Below are 6,227 nucleotides of genomic sequence, written 5' to 3'. Positions count from 1 at the left end.
GAGAGAGGCCCCGTGGATGAGAACAGAGCCACCCCACCGACACCAGGTGAGGGAAGATTTAAGCTTCTCGTAAAGTCCTGCCCAAACTCCCCAGCACAGGATCATGGGCAGTGAGGCGGCCGTGGTTTTGAGCCCCTGAGTTTCGGGTGGCTTGTCATTGAGCAAATGATAACTGAAGCAACAAAAGTGCTGACCTGTAAAGAGGGAGTGAAGGGACAAGGCAGCGAGTGCTGCCTGCATCACCCGGGCTGCATCGGATGCTGTGTGTAGTGACGGAGAACCGCCTCCTCATGGGTCATTCCCCAGCTCCCAGCTCAGGAGACAGGCTCCCGAGTAGCCACAGGCACACCCGCGTGATGCTCGTCCATGCCAGCGCTGTGCCTGCACTCACTCAGCCTCACCACCCACTTCTGCGGCAAGGGCGCTGTCACCAGTGGGAAAACTGAGGCTCGGAGGGGTGGGGAAACCTGCCCAAAGTCGCACAGCCGTGAGTGGCATTCTGTCCGTGGTCCTCCAGCACCAGTTTGGGCTTTCAGCCTCCATGCATCTCTCTGCCAGGAGCCAGGGGTCAGGGAGGGGCCGGCCTGGTCCCTTCACTATGAGAAAGCTGTTGAGGGGGAGGCTGGCTGATGAAGACGCCGACCATGCCCTCTGCCCCGCTGCTGGGGGTCCCTGAGCGGAGGCCTCCTCTCCCCTCTCCCTTTCCAGCGCCTGCCTGGCCAGGTCTAAAAGCTCAGGCCCTGCACCCGCATGCAGCCGGGGCCTGCATGCAGCCGGGTCCCCCGGTGTGTGGGGCCCGCATGCAGCCGGGTCCCCGGTGTGTGGGGCCCGCATGGAGGCAGGAGTCAGGACCAGGTCTCTGCCAGTGACTTGACCTTTACATATTCCACCGAACCAGAAAAGAACCGTGGCTGCTGTGCAGCCCTGCTATTTAGAATTTTGAAGTTTTATTCAGATTTTTCCAAGAAAAGATAATTTTTAAAATTTAAAACATCATTTTAAAGTTGTTACATGCTTAGAAGTTTACTTTTAATTATTCAGGGACCATATCCATACTGGTCGGTACAGTTTGATAAAATTTACTTCTAAAGATCATACTGATGCCACGGAGTGAGGCATCCCCACGCACATGTGTGTTCTCTATATTTTATACCCAGTAGAGATTCTGACTCAGCTGAGTGTAATAGGTTTATAAAGCTTTCATTTCTCCTTGTCGCCTGGAGGCGGGTCCAGCAGGGAGACTGTGGCTCTGCCTCTCTGGACCGACGGTTGAGAGGCTCAGTCTCATCTGAAGCTGGTCAGGAACCACGCAGCCCCTGGGGCCCTGGGGTCAGCTCTGGTCGTCAACCCCGGTCAGGCCTCCTTGCACAAACAAGTGCACACCGCCCCCTTCTCTTGGGGATCCCGCCTCCTCCCTGCTCTGGTCCTTCCCCCTGCGTTCCTGTGGCAACGCGGTCGTGTCCTGTTCTCCATTAGGCGGAGGACCGGCCGCCTTAGATCCTCACCACCATCTCTGCAGCGAATCAAGAAAAACAAACCTCGGGTTGGCCACGGGCCGGACCTGGGCTGTGGAAAGCAGTCCTGATCATCTGACCCTGTACAGCATGAAATTACCCTTCTGCTTGCTTCACATTTTCCCCTCTATAATGTACTTTGTTTAATAGTCATAGAGCCACCTTCGGGTTTTTTTTTTCTGATTAGTGTGAGCCTGGTATGTCTGCGTCTAGACCAGCCGTGGGCAAACTACGGCCCGCGGGCCGGATCCGGCCCGTTTGAAATGAATAAAACAAAACAAAACAAAAAGACCATACCCTTTTATGTAATGATGTTTACTTTGAATTTATATTAGTTCACACAAACACTCCATCCATGCTTTTGTTCCGGCCTCCGGTCCAGTTTAAGAACCCATTGTGGCCCGCGAGTCAAAAAGTTTGCTCACCCCGGTCTAGACTTTTACTTATGACTTAGTCGTGTCTTTATTATGAAAGTGTGTTTCTTGTAGACAGCATGTAGCTTGGCCCGACAGCCTCTGCCTTGCGGTGAGGCGAGTCCCTTCTGAGTACTCGACCCAGTGCCCAGAGGGGTGAACGTGTCCAGTGGGGCTAGTGAAAGGGTTTCCTTACACATCCCATGTTAATTCCGGGCGCTCTCTCCTCGCATCTTTTTGGAGGTTTCTTTTCCTTGCCTCCTGTATTTTTTCACGTGCACGAGTTGATCCGTTCTTTGCTCAATACTCAGGTGTACTCTGCAGACCTACTAGGCCTGTCTCTTCGTGTCAAGTCCTCTTTCTCTTTCTCTCTCTTTCTCTCTCTCCCCCCTCTCCTCTCTCTCTCTCTCTCTTTCGCTTTTTCACTGTGAGCTCTCCCTGCCTTGGTCTCCCTGGACTTTAGCTCCAGCCTCTTCACTTGGGCTGGCTCCCAGCCCCATCCAGGTTCCCCTCCCTGACCTGCATCCTGGAGACTCAGGCATACGCTGGGGCAATGATACGCCTTTCTTCCTTTGTTTCCCATTTCTCAAGGCTCCCTGTCTGTCACTGCCCGAAGCCCAGAGTCTTGGGAAACATTTTTCATGTGTTGTTTCTGTTTTATTAGTTGTTTGAGGCTGGTGCGTAAGTCTGTCCCTGTGGGAAGTGGGCATCCCAAGACAGGGAGGTCCCTCCCCCTGTAGTGAGCAGAGGCTGAGCGCAGAGGCAGATGGTGAGCCTGGGAGGAGTTTGATGAGTCTCCCACTATTCAGCTGTGAAGAACAATATGCTCTCATTTTTTTTAAGCAATTTATAAGTCTGTTGGATGCAACAGATTTATAAATTGAATTAGGCCACTTAGTTATTCGCTATTTCCATCTTTTCTTAGACTTTTCACACTCTGTGATTTCCTTTTCTGTGGAACTTAAAGATATAAAATCACGGGAAAATAAATTATTCTTGTATACAATTCCCAACAAACCAGCAAACTAACTAACTAACACGTAAGACCTCAAGGGTATTGGGCAAACACTTGGGCCAACTCTGGGCGTCTGTTTTCACCTTCTAATCATGAGTCAAAGTCACTACTTGCAGAACTGCCGTCACACCTCACAACAGAACGAATCACCTCATCTAACTCTGAAGTGAAGGGACATAACTCTGTTGTCAATTTTCTTTATATATAAGGACTCCCTCCAAGTAGAAAACATACAGAGTTAAATCTTTCTGCAGGAATAATAGAAACTAGATTTGCTGCGGGTTTCATTCTTGAAGGAGAATGACAAGTTTCATGATTTTATCAGCCTGCCACTGACAAGGCAGCAGGACCTCTCAGACCAGGAAGGCTTCCGTTACAGACGCTCCACAACCTTCTTGAGAGGCCAGACAGATATTCCAGGGAGAGCAGTCGGAGCTCAGGAAGGAGGAGTCCGAGAAATTGGACATGAGGAGAGTCTTTATGGGAAGAAGTGACAGGAAACCCGAAAAGCAAAGACTGAACTCTCAGAGGACTCCCGAGCTTGCTGATGGCAATGCGGCCCAGACGTCCAATCTCACTCACTCAGTTTCCTTTGTTGTTAGAAGAAAGACATGCAAACATAGTGTCTCTAAGGGTGTTTTAATTGCTCAGAACATGTGTTTGATTTAATGAGGCACCGGAACCCAGACATCTTCCAACTCAGCCTTCCACAGAGGATGATGATCATACCACGGATCTGGCTCACTCATTTCAGGTCCAGACAAAAGAAAAGATGAAAGAGTGGGTGGGACCTCAGGGAGATCTTATTTGACAGGGAGGTGACATGATTCCAGCAGGAAAATACTTCCTGTTATCTGTTGTTTATCAACATCCAAGACAGCCTTCCTTCCCTGACACACAAAATACAGTGCATCCAGAACTCAGCATCTGTAGAGGCCAGTTCTAAATAGATATGAAGCTGTTTTGGAGGGGTGCTTTACCTTTAAATCTTAAAAAAACAAAAACAAAAAAACCCATGAGTGGCTGGAACATTAAAATAATTACAGGGAATTAAAAAATCTGTTTGGGGGTAGATTTTCGATTGCATTAGACTCCTGGAAAAGTCTCTTTGTCTTCCTGGCAGTAGCAGTGTGTGTTACCTTGAGCTGCTCTATGCTGGCACTGTTAACAGTGGGGATTTGTAACCTACCCTACCATTCTTTTTGAGAAAATATATTTTTATTATTGATTTTAGGAAGGAAGGGAAAGGGACAGAGAGATAGAAACATCAATGACAAGAAAGAATCATTGATCGGCTGCCTCCTGCACGCCTCACCCTGGGGGTTGAGACCACAACCCGGGTATGTGCCCTGAGTGGGAATTGAACCGTAACCTCCTGGTTCATAGGTTAACCCTCCCCCACTGAGGCATGCCTTCCAGGCCCTACCATTCTTTTGACCTATTTCTGTAAATGCGGACTCTGACTAAAATGTAGCTTGCAGATAAACGTAAGAATCCTAGGAACGAACTTCAGAAGATGCAGGCTCTGACTTTCAGGCCTCCCTGTTCCAGGAGGTTTGCTGACCTTCAGCAGAAAGACCAGGATGACCTTGGTTCCGGCTACAGCACCTTCAGAAAAGCTTCCAGATACACCTTGTTATGGCTCAGCTCACACCTTATCTCCTCCACCTGCTTTTGCTCCTAACTGTTTGTCTGCAGAAGTGGTTTGATCCACAGGCAACCACCCTATCAACACCACGGTGATGGCACCACCAGCTGCCCTCAGAAGCAGCGCTCCAGTAACTCCTGCTGGACTTTGGGCCAGAGGCATGCTCACCAGTGTAATAACTTTGCTCATTTAATAACTTAGCAGTTCAGGGACAATGGGCCAGGGTAGAGGTCCAGGAGGGAGAGCCCAGGTGCCTAACAAGGACAACACTACAAGCCATTCCCTGAAGCACGAGCCCCTGGAGATGAGATGCAGGCGTCAGCTGTGTGTGTGTCAGCTCCAGGCCCAGCAAAGCAGCAAGACCAGGCGGGGGGGCGCTATGGCTGACAGTAAGACCAGCTGCACTGACTAATGACCCTCGTGCCGACCAATCAGTGGAGACCATGACCCCGACGAGACGCACCAGGAGAGCTGGTGAATGTTCTACAAAAGCCTCAGGATGCCCAGCCCTGTGGCTCAGGAGGTCAACCGTTCGATTCCCGTCAGGGCACAGGTCCTGCTTGGGGGCTGCAGCCAACCAACGATTCTCTCTCATTGTTGATGTTTCTGTCGCGCTCTCCCTCTCTCTTCCTCTCTCTGAAATCAATTTTTAAAAAATTTACCAAAAATAAGGCCTCAGGATGCTCGACCCAGCTCTCTCTATGGAACACGCCAGCCAGCACCTTTTCCACCTCCTTTCCCCAGGGGTGCTCCCCCCTCCCCGCCCCTGCCACTCCCCGACCCTCTCCTCCCTCTTTCATCTCTCAAGGCACATCTCTCTCCTAAGCTCCCAGCGTCTGTCTTCTGCTGTAACTTGTTCCTGAGCTTATTTCTCCAGCTCACTTCTTCCTCTGTGATTTTCTAAATAAACTTTCTCCTATAATTTGAGTCTTGGCTCTGAATTCTCTCCCAGCCGGAACTCAAGAACTGAGGTGGCTGAACCGAGGCCGACAGAGGGCTCCCCTTCTTCCAAATCTGAGCCGCTCCAAGTTTATCTCTGTCTAGACAGCGCTAGGCCCTTTTGCTAGCACCGCCATCAATATTTTTGCATGTGAATTGCTCTTATGAAATAGGCTTTGCCAATTAAGTGTTTTTTTAAAAAGTTAAGACATTTGTTTTACTTTTTAAATTTTAATACCTCATATTTTAATTTCCCATCGAGCACCATTATTCAAATGCCCGAGCATCGCATTTATGAAGAAGTCACAGCACACTTTGGTGTTGGTTTGCTTTATGGGCCATAATAAGCCGAGTATAAATGGCCGGCACTTGCAGTAGCTGCCCTGGGCTCTGGGGCAGATAAGACATCTTCCTGCAGGGCCCGGAACAGGAGCCCGGCCTGCCTGCCCCGCCACTGCCGCTGAGGTCAAAGAGGCCATGAGGCTGGCGTGGGACCCTCTCCCCGCACAGCCGCTGGCCGGCCTCAGGGTTGGGGTTCTGGCTCCAGCAGCCTTGTTGGCAGGAAGTGGGGCCTCTGGGCCCCATGTAGACATGAACCCCGGGAAGCCCAGCGAAGAAGGCCCCCTGGGGGAGAAACACGTGTCCGCATGTTTTCCCTCTTCAGTCACTGGGAGGAGTCGGGGCAGAGATGACCGAGG

General features: G+C 50.5%; 1 long non-coding RNA gene across 1 annotated transcript in view; it reads left to right on the top strand.

Moving 5' to 3' along the window:
* LOC107182120 overlaps positions 1-4,709 on the top strand; it is a 48,226-nt gene extending 43,517 nt beyond the window's left edge. Inside the window, exon 3 of the long non-coding RNA XR_001512844.1 lies at positions 4,494-4,709. This is a non-coding gene — a long non-coding RNA (uncharacterized LOC107182120). The remainder of the gene's footprint in view (positions 1-4,493) is intronic.
* Positions 4,710-6,227: the final 1,518 nt, after the last annotated feature.

The sequence above is a fragment of the Myotis davidii genome, unplaced genomic scaffold, assembly GCF_000327345.1.
Source record: "Myotis davidii unplaced genomic scaffold, ASM32734v1 scaffold1494, whole genome shotgun sequence".
Taxonomy (NCBI): domain Eukaryota; kingdom Metazoa; phylum Chordata; class Mammalia; order Chiroptera; family Vespertilionidae; genus Myotis; species Myotis davidii.
The sequence above is the reverse complement of the archived record's forward strand: the minus strand, read 5'-3'. Positions and strand labels throughout refer to the sequence as shown.